This window comes from Eschrichtius robustus, chromosome 5 (assembly GCF_028021215.1).
Source record: "Eschrichtius robustus isolate mEscRob2 chromosome 5, mEscRob2.pri, whole genome shotgun sequence".
NCBI lineage: Eukaryota > Metazoa > Chordata > Mammalia > Artiodactyla > Eschrichtiidae > Eschrichtius > Eschrichtius robustus.
Genome location: NC_090828.1, coordinates 249,569 through 260,333, shown reverse-complemented (window position 1 = coordinate 260,333; position 10,765 = coordinate 249,569).

The window sequence follows — 10,765 nt, the reverse complement described above, 5'->3', positions numbered from 1 at the left end:
GTCAGTGACCCGGGGCCTGGCAGTCTGTGTGTGGGGACAGGGCATCCCTGTCCCCGTCCCCCATCCCCATGCCATGTCCCCCGTCCCTGTCCCCCACTGTGTGACTTGGAGCCCCGCCTCATCGGGCCCCTGAGGCGTGGTCTCACGTGGGTAATGTGCAGTGAGGGGCTTTGCGATGCAGAGAGACCTCCTATAAAAAGGTTTAGGACTAAGTAAGTTTATTTTGGAGAATTAAAATAATGCATGGATTACTAGAGGGCTTAAAACTTTGAGGCATTTCCTGCTAGAGTAAGGGTGGGGCTTCGAGAAGGTGGCCTAGTGACTGGGGGTGGGAGGGAGCAAGCGGCAGGGGGACCCCTCCATGTCCTTGAAGGATAAGCTGGCCCCCAACATGTCAGAAAGTGAAGTGGCACCCACTGGCCCTGCGGTTTACTCCTGGGGCTCGCCCCTCAGGATCCACCTGTGCACGCGCACACGCGCGCACGCACCTGCACACTAATGGCACACGTGCACGCATGCACGTGCCGGCGTGTCCCCGGGCCATGCTCGGAGCACCGTCTGCAGGTGGTGTCGGTCAGTGGCCGCGTCGCCGGCCGTGTGTCTGTTGAGAAGGAGGCGGGTGTGTGCCTCTGTGGCCCCTGGACAGAGGGACGGCCAGAGGAGGGTATGGAGGGGGCAGCTCACCTCCTGCTTCTGAGAAAGGCCGTCGACTCTTGGAAGCCGGTTCAAACAGAACCTTCCTGCGTGTCAAGACCGCGGCTGGGACTCACTTTGGGTGCCTGGAGGCCGGGTTGGGTGGGGAGGAGATGTCATTTTCTATGTTTTTGGGATGCTTTGCCTTTTTTTTTTTGCCAAGTGCCCATACACTCTCATAAAACGTGAACAAACCAGGCGCAAACTGATTCAGAGGTCCCATGGCTGCTGCTGGGCTGGATGGGTGAGGCCGGGCATGGGCTGCATCCACGGTCCCCTCCCCTGTCACACAGGAGAGGGGCAGCCCCAGCAGAGCCTGGTCCGAAGGGGACACAAGCCCCTGCCCCTGCTGACGCGGCTGGCCTGGGTCCACCTGCCCGGCCAGGGTCCTCTGGCTGCGGATGGGACACACCCTGGGGGAGGTGGGTGCTCTCCTGGGGGTATCTTGGCCCCAGCATGATTTCAGGGCCTGGGCCAGGGCCCATCTCCAGCCCCCATGCCGGCCCAGCAGGGCGGGCGTGTCGGGACACCCGTGACTGCCTCCAACTGACCCTTCCTGCTCTCTGCCAGGATTTAAAACGCAGGTCCCCTCCCCACCCGTTCTCGGCTGCCTGTGGCCTCGCCTGGTTCCAGGGCCTGCCTGGGGGGCCCTGCAGTGGGTCCCTCCGGCCTTGCTGGCCCCATGGCTGGCTCTGTCCCCTCTTCCGTCATCCCCAGCTGGGCACTCAGCACGATGGAGCTCCCGAGAGCCCTGGTGGCTCGCCTGTCTCTCCTCCATCCGTCCAAGGTCAGCGGATGGCCCGTGGTGCTCAGCTTCTGACCCTCTGGAACCCAGGTTTGAGGCTGGCGTTTTCCCAGTTGTTTCTGGGACGGAGCCGGGGCTGCCCTGCCCAGCGCCCTGGGTGGAGGAGGTGGCAGTGGCGGGTCATAGAAGGCAGGCACACACCAGGCATTCCCTGCTGGAGACGAGGCCTGGGGTGCGGCGCCGCGGGCCAGGGGCCTTGTTTCAGGACCCACAGTGGCTGGGGTGGGATATGCCGTTTTCTCTGCCCTCCCCCCCCCCAACCAGCGATGGTTCCCTTCAGCCTCTGAGGCCCCCTGTCCGCTGGTCTTTGTGCTGTCTTGGTGGATGGTGTCCTGGAATCAGTGAAACAACGCGGCCTGCGGAGGGAACACGGGAAGGAGGCCAGCCAGCCGGACCCCCGCTTATGTGATGGTAAAACGTGGGCTCCGCAAGGACAGGGAGGTCTTGGGTTTTCACACGTCCAGAAAAACCTGCTAGAACGGCAGGAAGACCAGAGGAAACCCCGTCGCATCCAGCAGGCGACTCTCAGAACCTGCGGGGACATGGGCCGTGTGGACCACACCGCAGAGCCCGGGTGTGGGCTGTGCCCGCGGAGAACACGTGCCCTCCCCGGGGCCGCAGGCGCAGACAGCAGGACACCCGGAGCGCGTGTCAAGGTGGGGCCTGGGGAGGCTCACCCATCCAGAGCCTTGCGGGCTCTGCGGTCACACGAAACGTCACAGGCAGAGAGAGGGAGCCAGGCAGGCTGGGCGCCAACAACAGGCACCTTCGGACCAGGAGTGGACCCCGCGGCGGGGTGGGGGCAGGGGGAGACCACCCACCTCCCGAAGCGGCTCCTCACCGGACACTTGCCCGAGGACAGGCTCCACATGTGCCTGCAGGTGGCGAGGGAGGGGCTGAGGGCGCTGTTGGGTTTGGCTTAAAAAAAGCTTCTGGGGGGGCTTCCCTGGTGGCGCAGTGGTTAGGAGCCCACCTGCCAGTGCGGGGACACGGGTTCCAGCCCTGCTCCGGGAAGATCCCACGTGCCGAGGAGCAGCTGAGCCTGTGCGCCACAAGTACTGAGCCTGCGCTCTAGAACCCACGAGCCACAACTACTGAGCTCACGTGCCACAACTACTGAGCCCACGTGCCACAACTACTGAGCCCACATGCCTAGAGCCCGTGCTCCGCAACAAGAGAAGCCACCGCAATGAGAAGCCCGCGCACAGCAACGAAGACCCAACACAGCCAAAAATAAAATAAATAATATAAATTTATTAAAAAGAAAAAGAAAAAGCTTCTGATTTTCACCTTAAAACCTCTAAGCTGCTGCAGTGTGAGAAGAGGTTACGTAAGAGGACCGCTCAGAGCGGAGGCCGCGGAGAGCGGCTGAAGGGGGCCCGGGGTGGGAGGAAAGCCCCAGGCAGGGGTGCAAGCAGGCTGTCGGGGAGCCAGGGGGAGCAAGGAGGCCGCCCACCCCTCAGCCCCAGGGATGGGTTGTGGCTAGGGGGTGGGCAGCCCTGCCAGGCCTGCAGGGGAGCAGAGTCTCCGCCCTGCCAGCTCAGGACTTGTGGTCCAGGACCCAGGGGGCTCAGAGGAAGACTGGGGACCTCGTGGCCCTGCAGGGAGGGCCCCCTGCGGGTGTCCACCAGGATGCTGACCCCACGGAGAGGTGGAGGTGACTGGCCGTGGAGTAGTGTGCCTGACCCCTGACCTCGCTCACACAGGATGCCGGCTCAGGCCCACTCCTCCACCTCCTCCCTGACCTCCACCAGGACGGGGGGTGCGCTCGGCTGCCCCACCAGCCCCGCTTCTGCCTGGCACACCACCCGCCGTCCTAGGCTTGAGGCACCTTGGACCTCAGGGGCCCGTGGAGGACAGGCTGGGTTGTCCTGCTCAGGCCCCGAAGGCCACATGGGCAGTGGGGACATGGCCCCTTCCTGGGACGGGCGCGCTGCTGGACGCACTCACGACGGCCCTTGGGTGACCCCCCACCCCAGGGAACATCAGCCCTGCCCTCCCCCAGCCCTGCGGGACAACCGAGTCCTGGGAACTTTCTAGAGCAGCTCCTGGTGCAGGGGTGTGTGAGGAGGAGCTTCCGGGGTGGCCCTGGCGGGCCTGTCTCCCCTGGGGCCTCTCTTCCGCTCCCCTCCCCCTGAGGTGGTGCAGAGGTGTCCCGTGGGACGGTGGCCGTGAAATCAGCTGATGTCCCTTTGCTTTTGGGCAGTGCCCAGAGCCATCTTCCCATTCCATGGCCGTGGGCCCTCGGGACAGCGAGGGAGGTGGGTGCTGGGTGGAACCCGCTCGACCTGGCTGCTGGGATTCTTGGCTGGCCCCTGGACCCAGAAGCAGAGAGCTGGGGGCAGCGGTGCTTAGGCTGCAGCGCCCCTGCCCCGGGTCCGAGCCGGCTCCTGAGGTTCACGGGTACCGGCCGGAGCTCGGAGGGGCTGCCGGCGGTCAGCGGGCAGGGGTCCTGGCGCTGGCTTCCCCGAGCCCTGGGCTCGTGACGGGGGCGCGTTTCCCGGGCTCTGGACTGGAGGGAGCCCTTCCCTGCTGGCTCTGCCAGCCCCTGGCTCACAGCCACCCCTGCCTTACTGTTCATGCAGAGCCAAGGGAAGAGGAGACAAATACCTGTGGGCCTCCCGTCCCGCCGTGGGTCCGGCCCGGCGCCGCCCACCCCGCAGGACCCAGGCCACACGCCCAGCACAGAGCATGGGTGGGAGCAGGGCTGGGCTAGAGGAGACAGAGCCCTGCACCCATTAAACTGTCCCTCACGCGGGAAGGAGGGGCTGGCAGGGCGGGCTGGGCATGGGCTCTCCAGCTGGGCAGGCACGGAGGTGACCTTCAGCCCTCAGGGTGCGGCTCTGCCGGCAGGGGCACCGCACCTGCTCCCAGACTTTGTTGGAGTCTTCTTGGTGTTCCATCTACCCCTGGAGTCCCCAGACCCTGGGCTCATGGGGGCTCCATCCGGGACCATGAGTCACAGCTGGCCCCCTCCCTCTGTCCCTGGGCCCACCTATGCTCCATGTCACGTTGCTTTGTCCTGTTCTGCACCCCCAGCCCAGACCTGAGCCAGGGATGCCGTGAATGACCCCTGGGCCTCCCCCACATGGCCCACTCTCCCTGCCCGGGATCCTTTGGCCCCGCCCAGCGTCCGGCCCCCATCACCCCAGGACCCCGGCTGCGCCTTCAGGGCTGAGGCTCTGTGGTCTCCCCTGTCCCCTCAGGTGGGGCCCTGGGTGCCTCTTGGGGTCTCAGCTCAACGGCCCTTCCTCCCAGCTCCATCACCAAGTGTCGGAGGCCTGAGGTACATTTGGAGGAAGGGAAACATTTGAAACAACCATGAAATCTTGAGTCCCCCAGTGGGTGGGGGAGTGGGGTCTCTGCCCCGAGCGTCCCCACGTGTGGCCCTTAGCACCCCCACCCCCGGCCAGAGGGTCCCGGTTTTGCGCCCAGGCTGGGGCTCCTTTCCCCGGGTAAGTGGTCAGGCAGGATGCCCCTTTCCCTGGGAGAGCCGGGGCCGCGTGTGGCCTTGTTGACTGCGGGAGGAATGGCCCTTCGAAGCCGTAGCGATGGCTGTTTACTGCGGCTCCCTGCGGAGCCAGGCGGACACCTGCCTCTTGGCCGGGGAGGGGGACCCCGAGAAAGCCGAGGAAACCCTCCGCCCTGCACGACGGGGAGGACCAGCCACCCCTGCCCAGGGCTTGGTGACCAGAGCAAAGCGGGGGCTCCCTGTGCTGGGAGGGGACTGGACCAGGGGACCCCGGGGACAGAGGGTGGCTTCGAGTGGCCGATGCCCTGCCCCTTGTCCCGGGGCTCGGCTGTGTGGCTTTGGTGGCCTGTGAGGTGTGAGGGGTGGCGATGCAGCAGGTGGGACGTGCCCTTGTTCCCCCCGCATGTCCTAGCGGCCGCCGCGCGCTGGAGCCTTCGGGGGTCTGTCTCAGCGCCAGTGCGTCGTAGGTGGGGACTCCCCGGTGAGGCCGGGTGCCGTGCGTGTAGCGCTTCCGTCTTTTTCTCTCTTCACCCCCCACGCCCTTATAGAAGTGAAATACATGGTGCTGGGCTGCAGCTCCCCCGAAGGAAGACCCTCCCGGAACCGCCACCGAGGACGGGGGGGGAGCCTCAGCCTTCTCCCCAACCCTTTCAGTCGAGCATTTTGGGGTGCGGGCTCCCTGCACTCTGAGCTGCACCCCTGCTCCCCAGCTCCTGCTGGGCCAGAGGTGCCCTCGGAGGGGACATGAGTGCCAGCACCAGAGGCCGCTCCGCCAGACTCGCCAGAGGCGTGGGAAGGTCCCGAGCCTATTCCTACCCACCCATCGCGATGGGTGCCGACCGAACTGGGAGCCCTGCCTCGCTGGCACAGAGGGGGCCTGTGGACAGGTGGCCCCAGAGGTGCCCGGCCGCGGCGAGGCGGGGAGGTGACCCCCAAAGCCCATGCTGCCAAAGCCCACAGGGTTGGTCGGGGTGGGGCGGACACTCCACGGTGGCCACCCACTGTGCCGTGGGGATTTTGTCTTTTCCTTCTGTACTTAACGTTTGGTAAAAATGCTGCAGACGTTTCCCCGAGTCTGTTGTTTGTCTTTGAATTCTATTTATTTATTTCCCAAGGAGAGAAATGTACTTCCATGGAGTAAAATCTACTAAATTTTTTGTTTATTTTCTACTGGGGTGTCCTCTTCCCAAAGTTCTTTTCCAGCCCAGGATGTAAATAATAGTTAACTTTCTCCTGGTATAGATCAAGCTTTTGAGAAGAAGGAAGGGAGGAGAGCGCTTGACTTGGCCTGTTCCCCCCTCGTCCTCAGAGCTGTTGGCTGACTCATGAACGTTCGCATCTTGTGCTGCCTTCTGGTCCCAGAGGCCTTGACGATGCCCACGGCTGCCCCCAGCCCACCTGGGCCGACTGACCTGCACTGGGGCGGGGTGAGCAGGTAGCAGCCCCACGGCGGCGAGCCGGGATGGGAGGCCCGTGCAAGGAGCCAGACTCCGCACGCGGCACCAGCCGGGCCCCAGGGAAGGTCCGGTTCCTCCTGAGAACGCTATGTTAAGCCCTGGGCTTGGGGTGAGGGTGGAAGGCGTGGCCTCCCACCGGGGCTGGGCTGGCGGGTGAGCTTCTCTGGGAGTCGAGTTCCAAGCGTCACACCCAGACTGGTACCTGTGCCCTGCGGCTCCCAGCCAGAGTGTGGCAGCGGGGCCAGGCCGGACCGCCACCTGCCAGCATGCTGTCTGCTCCGGGGGGCTTGCAGAGGTAAGGCAGGGGCTCTGGGTCAGCGCGGCAGACAAAGCACTTCTTCAGTCCTGGGAGCCTGAGAGCCTGGCAGAAACAGGCCCTTCTGGGAAGTTGATGTGGACTGGGGGATACTTCCCTGAATTCACCCTCCTTGGGCTTCATTTCAGACAGCGCGGAACCCCTCCCCTTCCTTCCAGGCCTGGGCCTTGTCCTGTGCCTGGGGGGGTGGGTGATGGGTGTGGGCCCTGGGCCGAGGAGACGGCGATTTGGTGCTTGGGCTTAAGGCCTGGGTGGTCGGCTGCTGGGGTCAGGGCCTGCTGGCCTCGGTCCTGCGGTCGCCTTCCTGCGGCACTGGCCGTGTCCCTGGCCACCTCCCGGCACTTTAGGGCCAGTTATCCACGTGTGCATTTTAGGATGTTGGCTAGGGGCCCTGAGCCACTTAGAGGGTGTCCCCTGACGGGTGCGGGCGCCCGTGCCTGCCACCTGTGGGTAGTAAATGGCACTGCTTCCCCGTGTGTAACGGAGGGAATTAGACTTTTCAGCACCGTTTGGAGGGGAGGTGGGTGTGGTCTGGACGTGCCTTCTTTTTCTTTCCTGGCTCACCCCACCTGCTTCTGGGAGATTCCAGTGCCTCTGGGTGCCCTCCCCTTGCCCCGCTGCCGCCCCTCTGAGGGCCTGGGGGGTGGGCATGATCAACCTCTTTGTAGAGGTGACTCCCCTTTCTTGGGTGAGGATGGGCTCCCCTGGAGGGCCAGCCGAGAGGGGTGGCATGACGGCTGAGGGGTGTCACCCCACTATTTGGGGTCAAGCCTGGGTCCCGTGGGCTGTCCTGGCCCCGTGCACTTGGCAGGCATGGGAGGCCCTGCAGAAGGGGTCAGGCGCCATCGCTGGCTGCTGGGACACAAGGCCGGGGTGGCGGCCGCTCTGAGCGTCCCAGGCTCACGGGTGCAGCTCAAAGCCCTGAAGGAAGGGGCTGCATGGAGCCGCTGTCCCCACAGCGCTCGACGGCACTGGCCGTCTGGAGCCTCTTGTTGATTTTCCTCGAATTGTGGAAACATCTGGAGGCTCCTCTTGCTTGGCCAGCGCCCTGGGCTTGGCAGGCAGACCGGCCCGCGGCCCTGCGGACAGGGCACAGGCAGGCTCGGCCGTGCGGGCAGATCTGGGCGCCACGGGGACAGAGAGGGGACAACCATGGGCCGGTGGGTGAGCCCAGTGGCCCTGGAAGGCCAGAGGAGCGGCCTGGAACAGGGACTAGACTTCTTCTGCCGGGTGGGGCGAAGGGTCTCAGTGAGTCTCCTGGCCTGTGGTGTTTAGGAAACGAACCCTCCTCAGCTGCCTCAAGGCTTGGGGTGACCCTGACTTGGGGGGATCGCCGCCAGGCTCCTCTCTGCCGGGGACCCCAGACCAAGGTTTCGGAGTCGCTGACTGTATGGCAGCCATTGGGATGGGTCCCCAAATGTCCCCAAGTCCTGGCCTTGGCCATTTCCTTCGGGCTTCTGGAAAACCTGTGTTTCTGGTTGTTCAAGGTCAGCTGTTTCTGGGAACTAACATCTCCTGGGGTACTGAGCCCCAGGGAGTGCCTGTGGGGGTCTGTGCGACCCCGTGGAAGGCTGTGCGTCCCCGTGGGGGTCTGTGTGACCCCGTGGAAGGCTGTGTGACCCCGTGGGAAGCTGTGTGACCCCGTGGGGGGCTGTGTGGCCCCGTGGAAGGCTGTGAGACCCCGTGGGGGGCTGTGTGACCCCATGGAAGGCTGTGTGACCCCGTGGAAGGCTGTGTGACCCCGTGGAAGGCTGTGTGACCCCCTGGGGGCTGCGTGACGCCGTGGGAAGCTGTGTGACCCCGTGGGAAGCTGTGTGACTCCGTGGGGGGCTGTGTGATCCCGTGGGGGCTGTGACCCCGTGGAAGGCTGTGTGACCCCATGGAAGGCTGTGTGACCCCGTGGAAGGCTGTGTGACCCCCTGGGGGCTGTGTGACCCCGTGGGAAGCTGTGTGACTCCGTGGAAGGCTGTGTAACCCTGTGGGGTGCTGTGTGACCCTGTGGAAGGCTGTGCGACCCCATGGAAGGCTGTGTGACCCCGTGGGAAGCTGTGTGACCCCGTGGAAGGCTGTGTGACCCCGTGGAAGGCTGTGTGACCCCGTGGGAAGCTGTGTGACCCCGTGGAAGGCTGTGTGACCCCGTGGAAGGCTGTGTGACCCCCTGGGGGCTGTGTGACCCCGTGGGAAGCTGTGTGACTCCGTGGAAGGCTGTGTAACCCCGTGGGGGGCTGTGTGACCCCGTGGAAGGCTGTGTGACCCCGTGGGAAGCTGTGTGACCCCGTGGAAGGCTGTGTGACCCCGTGGAAGGCTGTGTGACCCCGTGGGGGGCTGTGTGACCCCATGGAAGGCTGTGTGACCCCGTGGAAGGCTGTGTGACCCCGTGGAAGGCTGTGTAACCCCGTGGGGGGCTGTGTGACCCCGTGGAAGGCTGTGACCTCGTGGAAGGCTGTGTGACCCCGTGGGAGGCTGTGTGACCCCGCGGAAGGCTGTGTGACCCCGTGGAAAGCCGTGTGACCCCGTGGGGGGCTGTGACCCCGTGGAAGGCTGTTTGACCCCGTGGAAGGCTGTGTGACCCCCTGGGGGCTGTGTGGACCTATGTGGGGCTGTGTCTCTGACTCCAGGCCCTCGGGCCAGCTCTGAGGGTGGGGAAACTGTGTATGTGGGTGCAGGAGTGGAGGGAACAGGGCAGCGGGCTTGGCAACAGTCTGCTGCTGTACAGCTGTGGTGGCCACGTGTGGGCTGGATGGGGGGCCAGAAACAGCCCGGGGCGGGCGGTGTGGACCAGCCAGGATGCTTGCAGTCGATGGGTTGACTCTGCATGGAGCCTCCAGCGCCCTCAGGAAGAGTCTGGCTTGTGCCTGAAACGTGTCCTGGCACCAGAGGGTCAGTGCGCTGGCCGGTCCGTGACCGGTGGACGGGTGTCTGCAGAGGCGGTTGGCCAAGGTGAGGCGTCCCCTGGGGGCTCCGGGGAACGTGCTGGAGGAGGGGGTGCTGGGGGCCGGTGGGACCTGTGGGTGGACCGAGGAATCCACTGGCTGAAAGACACGCCCCCAGATGCCTGCAGCGGTTCCCGTCTCCATGGACCGACCCAGTCCCGGGCCTCCTGGAAGGCGCTGTCTGGCGTGAGGGCGGCTCTGAGGCCTGGCCATCTTGACCCGGAGGCTGACCACCCCAGTCGAGGGCCTGTCCGGGGCAGGGGTGGGGCGGGAGGAGGACGTGCCCAGACTGAGGAAGGCAGAGGCCCAAAGGCTGCGAGGTCGCACTCTCCCCCCGCTGGCCTCCTGGCCCGGCACCTCTCGAGGGCCAAGCCGGATCTGCCCCAGGGCTGCTCTCCGAGCCAGAGAAGCTTCCCCAGAGCCACACGGCAAGAACTTTGCCCGTTGTCTTGTGTCTTCCCAGCTAATGGGCCCCTGGCACTTGCTGGGAGCAGCTCCCTGGAAAAAGGGGCCCAGGACACCGGCCTCGCATTCACCTCTGTGGCAAAGGCAGTGACCACCAGCCCGGCCCGGGTTGCCCCTGGTGGCACAACCTGCAGGGGTCCAGAGGGCAGGGCTGTGGCCCCGCCAGCTTCATGTCGCCCCAGCAAGGCCGGGAGGGGTGGTGGGCACGGGAGGCGCCTCTGTGGTGTCTGGGGGGCTCACCTGGGCTCCAAGGTAGCCCGAGCCTGGGGGCCACACTGGGAGCTCGGGGGAGACCAGGATGACAGTGCCTGCCGGTCCCCTCCTCCTCCTGCGCCCCCAGACGCTGAGAGGACGTGTCAGCAGACTGTTCACGCCTCTGCTGCCGGATAGGCGGCTCCTTCCCTGGGCAGCTCCAGGCGCTTCGAGTCCTGAGTCTGGACGCTGGCACCTGCGGGGCCGGAGGAGGGGCCGGCTGTGTGGCCCCTGCACCCCACAGCCCACCGAAGCCCAGGAAGCACCGGCATCTGGAGGACTTTGTGGTCCCCCGAAGTCAGCGGCCATGCGATGCTGTCCCCAGGGAGGGGTGGTGACTGCAGAAGGGGCTGACCTTCTCCCCCAAGAAGA